Source organism: Carlito syrichta, unplaced genomic scaffold, assembly GCF_000164805.1.
Source record: "Carlito syrichta isolate Samal-C Ts95f unplaced genomic scaffold, Tarsius_syrichta-2.0.1 Scaffold303142, whole genome shotgun sequence".
In the NCBI taxonomy this organism is placed as follows: Eukaryota; Metazoa; Chordata; class Mammalia; order Primates; family Tarsiidae; genus Carlito; species Carlito syrichta.
This window is the reverse complement of record NW_007247238.1, coordinates 35555-49435: the sequence shown is the minus strand read 5'-3', so window position 1 is coordinate 49435 and position 13881 is coordinate 35555. Positions and strand designations below refer to the sequence as shown.

The window sequence follows — 13881 nt, the reverse complement described above, 5'->3', positions numbered from 1 at the left end:
AAAAAAAAAAAGTGATGAGAGAAGAAGCAAATCCAGTTGGTCCCACTGCTGTCTTTCTTTGTGCTGCTTAAGGAAATGGATTTTCACTCTCAAAGAGTAAAGTTTTTGCTTTTTCAAATCTGTGAATTATCATTTTGGCTCAACAAATGGCTATTTAATAGTGACATTTGGTCGTGTGTTATGATACCATGATTTTAAAACTTTTTTTTTTTTTGAACTGGAGTCTTACTCTGTCGCCCAGACTGGAGTGCAGTGGCCACTCCCGGCAACCGCAGCCTCAACCTGCTGGGCTCCGGCGATCCTGCCGCCTCAGTCTTCCAAGTATCCTGAACTACAGGTGCGCGCTACCACGCCCAACTAATTTTTTATTTATTGTAGAGAAAGGTCTCGCCAAGTTGTCCGGGCAGGTCTCGAACCCTCAGGCTCAGGCAATCCACCTCTGTCTCCCAAAGTGCTGGGATTACAGGCTGAGACACCGAGCCCAGCCGATTTTAAAACTTTTAATATCTAATTCACTTTCCAATATAAAAATTTTATGTTCTCAATTCAGTCTCTCCAATCTTTTTAAAAAATTTTGTATTAGGTTTTCCTGAAATCCTAGGAGACACTTAACACATTTTGTATGCTAAAATCACACGGGAAGCACTGTCAAGCTTGAAGGACTGTTTACTTTTCCTAAGGTTATATTTATGTTTCACTAACATGTGTTTCAAAATTGCATATTGCTCCTATAATTTTGATATGTCCAACTATGTGATATCAACTGCCTGTACAGAATTAATACTAAAAAACTACAGCTATAATTAGATATTAACAAATATGTTACTCCTAAGTCCACTTACAGTTACTTTCCGGTGGGACTCCCAGGAAGTGAACAGGAAGCTGTCCCAGTCAACATGTGACTACTTGAGGAGACAAGAAATCATTTGAAAGACCAAAAGCAGTTTCAGTTTCCAAAAACCACACCTCCTCTTACATCTTCTCCCTAAAATGCCTCCATACTCCGTCAGGACCAGTGAGTGGTACCTACCGGTCAGGAAAATTGCTTTATAAGTGGCATCTATTGTAAAACTTAAAAATGCTATCTGAAATCTTTTTCAGGCTTTGTCTACCCAGGCTGTCATCCACAATTATTGTTTTACTTCAATAGCTTTCAAGTTATGGTTTATAATCAGCTATAGGACTCTGGCAAATGCTCTTCAAAGTCAAGTGCTCACAACTTCAAAATCTTCCAGGACTCTTATTGAAAACTTACATGCTCGTGAGAATTACTGATACAACATAAAACAGAACAAGAGTTAATTGCATAAACTAAATTAGTGGAAAACAAATAATTTTATAACCTTTTTGTTTGAGGTATTGCTAATTATTCTTGTTATATTTTTCAGAGTCAAAAGAAAAACCTTTTTCGCGGAGCAATTTACAGTCTTTCACAAATAAGTCAAGCATGCTCTTGTAAACAAAATCTGAAACATACATCTTTCTCCCTACCTAATTTACCCAAAATTTGAAAAATATTTGTGAGTATTAATTTATGAGAGTATGGTTGTTTGCATAAATTCAATAAGAATCTGTTTTCTTTTGTAACAAGATGTATTGAAAACACTGGTCATTTCACCAAGGCTTTAACTGGAATGAATTTTCAAAATTGACTGCTTTAAGGAATTAAGATTAAAGTCTAATGCAATCTGAAATTCCTTATGAAAAAAGTTCCAACATGGTCAATTTAAAAGAAGCCTATATGGCAAACAATCTTGTTTGCGTTTTATGTAAATAAGACATATCAAGTCTAAAACTTATTTTACAAATAAATTGGTCTTACTATAATTTGTCTTTAACAGAAATGAAGAACTGGAAAAAAGTTATGTTTCAAGAGAAACTATAGTAAACTTGTTTTAAATTTTCTTGTTCGTTGTTTTTAATTTTTATTATTTTCTACAGATTAAATTACATTATAAATTCTTTCCTAGGTACAAGTGTCCAAACTAATGTTTTCAAATTTTTCCTCCAATTTTATATAAAGTTCACTTAAGTGCCAGGTTCAAACTACAGTCCAAAAAAGTCTGTCAGTTTGCCACCACAGTCTAAAGATATATCAGAAGTTCTAAAAACTAATTAATAAATCATTCCAAATATTAACCTGTTTTCTTCTGTTTCCATAGAAGTGTTTTTTATAGAAATCTGTTTATCTGCATTATCTATAGAAAACCAGCCCACCTGTAACATCACCTTCAAAAATGAAACACAGCTGTTTTATAAAACTGGTACAAGTGGGATATTTTTCTGTAAAGTTTCTTTACTCATTTGACCTTTTCCTTCCTATAATCTCATTGCTACTTATAATAAAACCAAAAAGATTAAAGTTGATCGTCTAAATTATGGTAGCAACCACAGGCCTTGTTGCCCTTGTACAAAAGGTTATCAGCCACCACTTAAACTGTCAGTATGTATACTCAGTTTCATTGAATTTATTCATTTGCTGCACAAGGAGGGATTTGCTTAAGTTATTCCTTTTATTGGACCTATCTTGCTAACTTTTGGTCCATATCTCTTTAACTGCCTGATTAAATTTCTTTCTTCTAGAATCAAGAAACTTCATGCCCACACAATGGTCATGCAAGTATTCCAATCCGTGTCTACAATCCACGCACAATAAAACCAACCCGGATGCTTTTAGATCTGTTAGGGCTGTTTTGTTTTTTTTTTTTTCCTTGAGTAATAGTCTCACTGTTACCCAGGCTGGAGTGCAGTGGCATGCTCACAGCCTTGACCTGCTGGGCTCAGGTGATCCTTCTGCCTCAGTCTTCCAAGTAGCTGGAACTACAGGTGCACGTCACCATGCCTGGTTAATTTTTTTATTTATTGTAGAGACAAGGTCTCACCAAGTTGCCCAGGTTGTTCTCAAAACCCTGGGCTCAGGCAATCCTTTCACCTCAGCCTCCCAAATTGCTGGGATTACAGGCTTAAGCCACCATGCCTGGCCTAGGGCTGATTTTTTTATCCCAGGATAGGTAAACCTACACCCCTCCTCAGCCTTGGAAGAATTACAGAAAATGAACCTTTCCTTCCCTGAACCTCATGATTATGGGATTGAAAATCTCTGTGGGGGAGATGAGGCAGGGTAATTAAGTATAGTTTAGACATAGATCAATTTCTTGTACACAGTTTTTAGTTTAACATAAGGAAGAGTTCAGACATTTTTCCCTATCACATTTTCACTGCAAGCCAGCCTGGAATGTGTACCCATGAGCCCATCCCACCCCCTCGGATAATCAAAAGAAAACCCCCATCACAATGTAAGAATGGGACAGTGAGCCGGGCTCGGTGGCTCAGCCTGTAATCCCGCGCCTTTGGGAGGCTGAGATGAGTGGATTGCCTGAGCCCGCAGGTTCTAGACCCGCCTGGGCAGCGAGACCTCATCTCTACAATAAATCAAAAAATCAGCTGGGCGTGGTAGCATATGCCTATAATTCCGGCTACTCGGAAGGCTGAGGCAGAAGGATCGCCGGAGCCCAGCAGGTCGAGGCTGCGGTGGCCGGGAGCGGCCACTGCCCTCCAGCCTGGGCGACAGAGTGAGACTCTAACTCAAAAACAAAACAAAACAAACAAAAACAAACAAACAAATAAACAAAAAAAAGAATGGGACAGTGCAATCTTTCAGCTCAAGGTTTACCATGATAATCACTAAAAATCTTTTAGGTTCCCTGTTGAAGGTAAAAGGCTCCAACCCACCCCTCTAGCTTATCAAGGGTGTAAAGATGTTAATCAGCCCACCTTTTGGCTCATGAATTTGTATATTCACAAGTCTAGTAAGTCTCTCCTGTCAAAGGTAAAATGTGTGTTCCAGGAAAAGACCACCCTCTCACCCATCCGAAGCATAGAGATGGCAATCTCTCTGCAGGATCCCTGTACTCCACCCTCTAGCATATCAATTATCGTGGAATTATATCAAGCTTTTAGTCCAGAGCAAAAGTATAGTCTTTCTTTCAAAAGACTCACCTGTGTCAGCTCTCTTTCTGCCATAAAGCTATTTCTCTCTCATTCTTTCACCAATAAACTCTGCTTCACTCTGAAATTCCTTTCAGTAGTGTGTCAAAGAGCCCATAAGTTTCGCACCACACCCCACCAGGCAACAAATAATACACATGGCCAAAGTTCATTAAGCTTAACTCTTGTATAATGTTTCATCCCCTGAATTTGTTTATCCATTCTCCTCTTAGCCATTTAGGTTATTTACATATTTTTTGCTACTACAAACTATGCTACAGGAGCACACAGTGTCCGCGTGCATGTAGATGGGAGTTTGTTTATGGTACACACCTACACGTAGCACTGCTGACATGCAAGGAGAGCTCATGCCCACTGCACCATGTGCAGAGAAAATGCTCTTCAGAACGTGTGAAAATTCACAGCTCACCAGCTATTAGCCCCACTGTTCTACATTCTCACCAAAACTCAATAGCATCAGACTTTTAAACTTCTGCTAATCTGACACAGAAGAAGTTGATTCTCAGATTAGTTCAAGAAAGAAATTGTACTCATAGTTCAGTGTGTGGCTCACCTATAGACAATGGTTACAGGTTCATAATAATTGAATACTAAATACTGACTAGACAAAAATTATAAAATAATTTAAAGTATTAGATGAAGTTGTGAGTGTGTGTTTATGGGTATGGTAATGGTAATGGTACCCATTTAAGAGGTGTTAAGTTCTACGCTTTGTAGTAGGAAGTTAATAATGTCTAAAATTGAAAAATCGGAGAATTTTAGTGTGATCATATTCTTGAAACAAGGAGGTCAACACCTGAAAAAAAAAAATGCTAAAAGATGAGAATGGCTGCTTTCTGGGAGGAGGATTATGCTGGGGGCAGGATACTGCTGTGTTTTATTGCAAGCCTTGTGTTCTGTTGGACTTCCTTCTCCCTCAATTCCATGTGTATTCAGGGCTGATGGAGTCCTCCATCAACATAGCCCACAGCAGCATGAGAGCCCCCTAACCCTCTTCAGTGACAGTCACCCTCACTAAGAAAATCAGAAACAGCAGTTCCCTCACAAAAACTTGAAACACTTGTCATTCCCCATTGCCACAGGAACCATGGTGATAGACTCCCATGTGTCCACGAGTCATGTAGTCCCTAATGAAGTACTGGGCTGGCAAGAGAGAGAGACAGAGACAAAGAGAGAGAGAGAGAGAGAGAGAGAGTGTGTGTGTGTGTGTGTGTGCACGCATATGCCCTCATCCCTGTGCATTTTCAATCTCCAGCCTCACCTAGTATAGCCTGTGAGATCTAGAGATGTGACGAGTTGAATCAGCTCTTTGTGATCCTCCTTTTCTCCCTTCCTTCTTTTACTCATTCTCTCCACTTCCGCCTTAGATTAGATTAGACTAGAATGGAGTAGCCAGAGGAAGCAAGCAGAAACCCTGCTGAATGTCATCAGTTGGGAGCAGGGTAATGGGCTGTGAGTCTGTGAAGCTTCAATTAAGAAGAACAAACATGTTACTGCCTCCCTGGAGGAAGAGCCCCAGAGAACTGGCGCCCTTGGTTTGCCGAGGAAGAAAGGCACTCTACTCACCCCTCCCTCCCTGCTCTTTGTGTTTGATATGAATTTATCATAGGACAAGTACGGGAAGGAGCCCAGGGGACACTTTCATCTGAAATGTTTAGAAAAAAGTAAGAAAATGCTTTTAAAGCATGAGATTTTCCCCAAGTCCTTATAGTTTTATTTTTGTCTTCTTTGACTCAGCTTTGAAGATTGACATAGATCTACAGCACAGGGGCTTTGGTCCTAATCATTCCTTCCTTTATCTGCTTTGTTCCTTCATTCACAGATTCATTCACTCATCAACAAGGATCTATTGAACATCTCCCATTTTCCATGCACTGTTCCAGGCACAAAGGATGTCCCATGGAATAAGGAAGACAAGTTCTTTGCTCCTGAGTAGCTTTCCTCCAGTGAGGGAGATAGACAAGGAATCATCAACTGAATGAATAATGTGCACTCTGTGTGGAGAGTGCAGGAAGGTCTCCTTGAACACAGCCCGTCTGAGCTGAGATCTGCATGAGGGCAGAAGCCAGCCCTGCAAGGATCCAGTAGAAGGCTCCAGGCTTGAGGGTGAAGGTGACAAGCAAGTGGGGAGGAGAAGGGGTGAGGACAGGGTGGGCAGGGCCCAAATCATGAAGGGCCGTGTTGGCCAAGAGAGCGAGTATGGGTCTTATTCTGAGTGGAACGGGAAGACTTTGGAGTCTTTTGGTTTGTTCGTTTTGCTTTTTATGGTGTGAGAGTGAGATGATCAGGTTTGTTTTTTTAAAAATGTCAGTCTGGTGGCTGTGTGAAGCAAGGAGCCCCGGGAAACTGTGCATTGTCCATTGAGAAGTGAAAGCCTCTTGAGGTGAGGTGAGGTGAGGCTCTGGTGATGAAGGGACATGGTCCGTTGAGGGGTATGTTTTGGATGTAGATTCAACAGACCTGGTGATAGATGGGATGAAAGAAAAAAGGGAGAATCAAGAATTCCTGGGTTTCTGGCTTGAACAACTGTGTGGGTGGGGAAGCTCTTTGTTGAGATAGAAAGATGAGAGAAGAACTTGCTGGGGGTTAGGGCTTAGGGGAGAACAAAGTCTCAGGAAGACATGATATCCCAAAGGGAAACAGACAAAAGATTTGTGTGTTTGTGTAGACGGGTGGTGAAGAACAATGAGAAATTATGAGAGTGTTTTGATTTTTAGTTGGTGACATTAGTAGAATGGTGGTTCCCCAAAAGTCAGACTTTAAAGTGGCTCCACGAGGGTAGGGACCATGTCAGTTTTTTTTCACAATGTGTCCCTAGTTCCTAGCACAATGCATGGTCAATGGCAAGTGCTCCTTGATGACTTGTGAAATAGATAAATGACAGGGTGGGTGGTAAGGAAGTATTGAAACTCAGTGTAAAACACTATCAATAAATTGGGCATTGATAGAATAGGGAGAAAGAGGATGCTAACTGGTAAAGATGTCAGATTTTTTTTTTTTTTTTTTTTGAGTAGGAGTCTCACTCAGTCGCCCAGACTGGAGTGCAGTGGCCACTCCCGGCCACCACAACCTCGACCTGCTGGGCTCCGGTGATCCTTCCGCCTCAGCCTTCCAAATAGCCGGAATTACAGGCTACTTGGAATTACAGCCACCACGCCCGGCTGATTTTTTGATTTATTGTAGAGATGAGGTCTCGCTGCCCAGGTGGATCTCGAATCCGTGGGCTCAGGCAATCCACTTACCTCAGCCTCCCAAAGGCACGGGATTACAGGCTGAGCCACCGAGCCCGGCAAGATGTCAGATTTTAATTTTTTTTTTTTTTTTTGGTTAAATTTAGATAAGGGAGACTTGCATGTTTGTAGTTATAGAAGAGATAACACTGGAGAGGCGAGATGAAGAAGCTCGTCCAGGAAGAAATAACTGATGGTATAAGGTTTTTCCATAGGAGAAAAGTAGCTGATACCTGTTATCTATCTATTATGTACCAGGAAGTGGGCTAGACTTTGTATTTTTTGTCTCTGCCAACATCACAATAATCCTTTGGGGTAGAATTGGCAAATAAAGCATAAGATATTCAGTTAGATTTTAATTTCAGATAACAACAAAAAATTGTTTCATTTATATCTCATGTAATAATTTTAGTGTAAGAACAAGGGGGACCCCCAAAATTAAATTTATTTATTAAAAATTTTGTATTTATTCTTATATGTTAAAATTTCAGTCACCTTCAAAGTACTCTCCAACTGATGCAATATACTTATCAAGATGGTTTTCCCACTACTCAAAACAGTTTTTAAACTCATCAATTTTGGTGACTTTTAGTACTTCTACCATTTTTTATTTCACCTTTTCCACATCAGCAAAATATTTTCCTTTGAGGGCTTTTTTTCATCCAGTGAAACAAAAAAACAAATTCACTCAGGGCAAAATTGGGTGAATAGGGAGGGTAAGGCACAGTGGTCATGCGGTTTTGGGTCAAAAACTTGTGAACCCTTAGCACACTGTGGGCAGGTGCATTGTCCTGGTGGAAGAACCAGTCAACTGTTTGCCACTTGGGACATTTCTTCTGCAAATCATGACACAACCTTCTCAAAACTTCCAGATAAAAACTTTGGTTGGCTGTTTGAGCTGAGGGAAAGAAATTGATCTGGAAGATTAATTCCAAGTGTACCACAAGGAGCCTACCTGCCAAAAGATAATTCCAGGTTTTTTGAGTCCCCCCTCCTATGCCCCATGCAATATTTGGGTTATACTTATATTTTTAAAAATACTCAACATTTATCTAAAATTCAAATTTAATTGGGTCTCCTATATTTTTGTGGACTAAGTTTGGCAGCCCTACTCTGATAGATAATTGCCATTTTACCTGAAGGAAATTGAGTATCCGAGAAATTAAATAACATTGCCTGTATCACTGTTATTAGTAAGTGGGAGAGTCAGGATTGGGACTCAGTCTGTTTGATACCTGAAACCTGCTTTTCCCAATGACCATACCACGGGGGATCAGAGTCCAGTCTTGCTCAGGGGCTTAGCTCTTTCCCACTTGTGTGTGGATCTGGTCTCTCCGTGCTAAACTCCCAGGGATGGGGAACCCTTGGGATCACTTTTATGTCCATCAAAAGAGCCACTTACTATATGATTCTTGACGTTCCTCTAAGTGGGATATTTTTGTTAATACGTTAAGACAAATGACAAACTTTAGAAGTCACTCTTTTTAAATATTTTCAGCTAGTGGACCAATTTGAAGAGGAGTCTGCATGGGCAGCAGGTACAGCACTGTGGAAGTGGGTCAGGTATTCACCAATGAGTGAGGAGGACAGCGGCCCCTCTTTTGAAAAGGAAGCTATCATTTTTTAAAATGTAAAATGAACTTAGCATTAAAATTATTTGTGTGGAAGATGCCTTGCCTTTTAGGATAGGACATGGATTAGGTAAGCTTAATAAAATTCCTAAGAGGCGATATTGCCTAAGACATAAAAGCTCTGATTCTGCAGAAGGGTAGGAGCTTGAATCTTGGTTCTTCCACATATCTGATTTGTGCGAGTTATTTAATTTTTTTAAGATTCTTGTTTCCTGTTTTCAAAAATGGGCATATTGATGATAATAACATGTTCCCTACAGAGCAGGTGTTAGCTGGGATAGTACCTGTAAGAAACACTATAACAAGGGTAGTCATCATCTTCATTACCACCAGTGCCAGCAGCATGGCTGCTATCTCTGGGTGTGTGTCTATTTGTAAATAACGATGATTCGCATTTTATAAGTTGAGAAGAGAGTTATGTGAGAATTTTGTTGTTGTTCAACTTTGAGAGTTGCTTGTGACAAGAACCTCATGTGGTTTTGTACGGGGGCATTGGTACAAGACTGAAACAAATCTGGCCTAAACTCTTACCAGGTAAAATGTTGCTTATACATGACACTAAACACAAGGAAAAAGTAGTTTCCAACTAAATATCGTTTCTTTAGTTGCCTGGATTTATATGTCACTTAGTGATTAACTTAAAGGAGAAAAATCTTACTACACTATGAAAACATTAAATTGAGGATTTACAACTCTCTGTCCTCCAATTAGATTAAAATGCAGGTTGACTTCGCCTTTTCACTGTATTACTCCATGTTATATACTCCTTCCCTCCCTACCCAAAATACTAGGTACACACTCACAGCTTTCTCCTTTCACATTAGAAAGCTCAGTGAATTAACTTTATGTGAAATCTTACCATATATATATATGTATATATGTATATATATATACATATATATATATACATATATACATATATATATCCTCTTGATTGATTTCACTTTAATCAGATAGTGACCAAAGTATGATCTAAGGATAAGTTTTGACTCAAGAAATTCATGGACATTTCCTATGTTTTCTGCTGTAGCCCACCTTGTAGCATCTCTCATGCTTGGACATTTATTTAATAAATATTTACTGAGCACATATTACATACTAAGCGCTAGCCTAGGTGCTGGATACAATAGACTACAAAACAAAGCCCTGCCTTAATGGAACTTAGCAAGTGATCATTATGTTTTTGCTGAAATTTTTCTACCTTTGTAAAATAGACATGAATTAGATTTCACTCAGTGGATCTTAAAAGCATTCCTTATAATTGCCTTTATATAGCCAAGTAAATCAAGAAATTAAGACGGGTTTGGGCATAGGGAACAGTCTTATGTGGGACTCTAAATTAAAACCACAGAGTATTCAAAATTCAGGAGACTTTAGGAGTCATGTCAATACTATGGCCTTCACCATGGTTAGCCGATCTTCTCAGTGCCATTTCAATGTTTGTTTCATTTTGTCAGAACTTGCACTGCACTCTCATTTGCAAAGAATCGCTGCAAAAATCTTCCTGGACTTAAATTCCTCAGATGGACTTCTATTTTGTGTTGCACACACATGGAGCCATGAATAGGCCAATTCATCACTAACATTAATGGTTCCATTTTGAGAGAAACTTACTGAGCTTTTACACACGATCCCTATTTTTTTCCCATAATAACTTTTTATTTGAAATCCACATTATGTCATGCTTTATCTTTGACATCTCAATATATTCACTTTTTTAAAAAATTTTTTTATTTTAAAGATGTGGGGTACAATTCAGGGTTAGGTATACAACTGTTTATTATGCAGTTACCCTTGTTGATGAACATCTTCCCTATTTATTGATCTTAGGCCATTCTCAGTCTCATTCAGCTGTGCCTTTTATGAAGTGGCCCAATGAACTGGATATGGGGAAAACAAAAGTTTTACTAGAGAAGTTTGTGGGTTCATATTAGTTTAATAAATACCCACCTACCCAATCCCTCCCCCCACACCCACCCACCACCATTTCCGCCTTCTATTGCTAACTAACAAACCACACCAGCCCTTAGTAGTGTAAAGCAACAACCATTTTATTATGCTCATGGTTTCTGCGGGTTCAGAACTCAGAAAGGGCACAATGAGGAATGCTACTCTTGGTTCCACTGTCTGACTGAGCCCCAACTTGTGCGACATGTATGGTCAGGGTCGACCCAGGGACTGGGACTGTAAGATCTACTTCCAACATGGCTTCTTCACTCCATGTTCAGCACTGGGGTTAGGATGCTAAGGACCTTCAGCTGGTGAGTAAGCAGAATGCCAACATGTGGTTTCTTGGGCCTGGTATTGTAAGACAGCCCAATTTCTTTCACGATGGCTCATAACTCCAAGAGCAAACACTTCTAGTAAACAGGGTGGACACTGCAGCCTCACCTCAGCTGTACTGACAGAGGAAGCCACAAGGCCATTGAGAGGGAAGGTGCATTGAAGAAGATACCGCTGTTTTAAAACCTCCACATGCCATCATTTTAAATACCTTGGTGAAAATTAATCTCATAAATGAATAGATGTCAAAGGAGAGGTTGATCAATTATTTATTACTTTTTTTTAACTAAGACCACACTTCATGAAAGTGGACCAGTATAATTTAACCTTTTCTTTTCTTTTCTTTTCTTTTCTTTTCTTTTGAGTTGGAGTGTCACCCATCACCCAGGCTGGAGTGTAGTGGCACACTCACGGTCATCCCAGCGTCGACCTGCTGGGCTCAGGCAATCCTTCCGTCTCAGCCTTCCAAGTAGCAGGAACTACAGACACACTCCACCACACCCAGCTAGTTTTTATGATTTATTGTAGAGTCAAGGTCTCACCAAGTTACCCAGGCTGGTCTCAAAGCCCTGGGTTCAGGCAATCCTCTCGCCTAGGCCTCCCAAAGTGCTGGGATTACAGGCTGAGCCACCGCGCCCAGCCAGTGTTTTATTTTCAAGGTTATTTCCAACTTTTGTAAAAGCTCCTCTTCTTTTCTCCACACTTCCTTTAGGTCTTTCTTGTATAAATTTTCTTTGTTTAATGTTGTTCTAGGCCACATACTATTATGGACTTCATCTTCCTGAGTGGTAGAAATACTGTGGTCTTTCAACGTAAGGCCTACAACTTCATGACAGTTACAAGACCATTAGAACTTGACTCTTTGGAGTCAGGAATGTAATGATGCCAGGACCTGAAGGAACAGTGATTTCCAAGCAGCTTTTAATATCAAACCAACTATAATAATTACTGGAAAACCACTTATTACTAACACAATTTTATGTGAGCTTATACCACTGATCCTACCACCTGAGCACTTTTCAGATTTCTTCATATCCTTTTCTGATCTTTAGTTACAAATGTGTCCAAAGCTTTACATCATTTGAAATACACATATTTTATTATAGTAAAATGACAATGGCCTTTGCCAACAGTTAGTATCTTCTGGTGTTACTAGATTACAGGTATACTTAGTACATGTTAAAGTATTGCAGGAAGAGGTAGGAGAAGGAAATATTTTACTAGGAAGGTGGCCAAATGGTCTTACTTTGTGATAAGAGAGACATAAATGGCAGTACTGCTGTAAAACTTTTAAAAACTGTTTGTGTTAGTCTGGTGTTGCTAGTTTCTTTAATTATGGTCTGTGTTCCTTGAGAAATTGCCATTCAAGAACAGTGTTTTGTCCTACAGAGCTCTCCTGACTTTAATATTCTTTAGGCTAATTGATGTATCCAGGTTGGAGTCTCAATTTCCTTTACAGTGAATTCATAGAAAAACAGAGATTATCCAAACAAATTCTTTATAGAAGCTGAATAGAGATTATGGGTTTTTGTTTTTAAAATCATTGTTAATATTTCCTAATCATTATCAGAGAATGTTGGTATTTCTTTTTAAGTCAAACCCCAGAGTATTTGGGAAAAGAGAAATTACCTTGATATATTTCTGAAACCTTATTGAAAACTGTTGTGGTGTTTGAATTGAGTTCAACATTAAAATGGATTGTTATAGTAAGATGCTTCTTGACTTCTTTCAGAACTGAGTACTAAAACGTCTTCCAAATAAATCACATACTAAGGAAGCAAATTTCTTTTAATTTATGGATAGCAGTTGATAAAGTCCTTAGGTGCCGGTGTCTTTGAATTTTACTTAGTGTAGATTGGGAACTGGTGTTGGTAATATTGTCTCCCTGTGTGAATTTCAGTTAGTGGATGATAAGTTTTTTCCAATAGACCAGTGGTTCAAAATGTGGTTCACTGGAATGCTGGGTGTCCCCAAGACACTTTCAATGAGTCCACAGGGTCAAGACTATTTTTATTGCAATACTAAGCTGTTATTTGCCTTTTTCACTGTATTGACATTTGCCTCGGTTATACAGAAGCAATGGCAGATAAACCCAAATCAAGGTAGTGGTACCCATTTTATTTTTTCACTGATGAAGCAGTAAAATGTATTAATTTTATTAAATCTTTACCCCTTGAGTAAGTTTCTTTTTAACATTTTGTGTGATGATCTGGAATGTAAACATAAAACACTTACATAAGATAGTTGTCCTAAAAAAAAAAAAATCACTCGTGTGATCACTTGAATTGAAACCTGAATTAGCAGCTTTATTCAGGGAACACGCTTTTTACTTGAAAGAATGAGTGGCAGGCAAATTAAGGGCTTTTTTGTTTTGTTTTGTTTTTATATTTGGGAGATATTTTCTTGAAAATGAATAAAGTTAGCCATCACTTCAGGGAAAATAACTAGTGATATTTGCTGCCCAAGGTGAACATTGCTCTTTTAAGTTGTGATGGTTAATTTAGGTTTCAACTTGACTGGGCTGAGGGATGCGGGTGAAGCATTGTTTCTGGGTGTGTCTGGAAGGGTGTTTCCAGAGGAGACAGGCATGTGAGTCAGTGGACTGAGAAAGATCAACCCTATGTAGGCAGGCACCAGCCAATGACTGGGGCTCAACTGGGACAACAGAGCAGAAAAAGTGGGGATCTCTCTCTTTCTCTCTCTCTCCCCTCCCCCTCCCCTCTCCCCTC

General features: G+C 39.4%; 1 pseudogene; it reads left to right on the top strand.

Annotated features, from left to right (window-relative positions):
• Positions 1 to 7400: 7400 nt before the first annotated feature.
• The window catches only part of LOC103260216, an 8000-nt pseudogene continuing 1519 nt past the window's right edge, over positions 7401 to 13881 (top strand).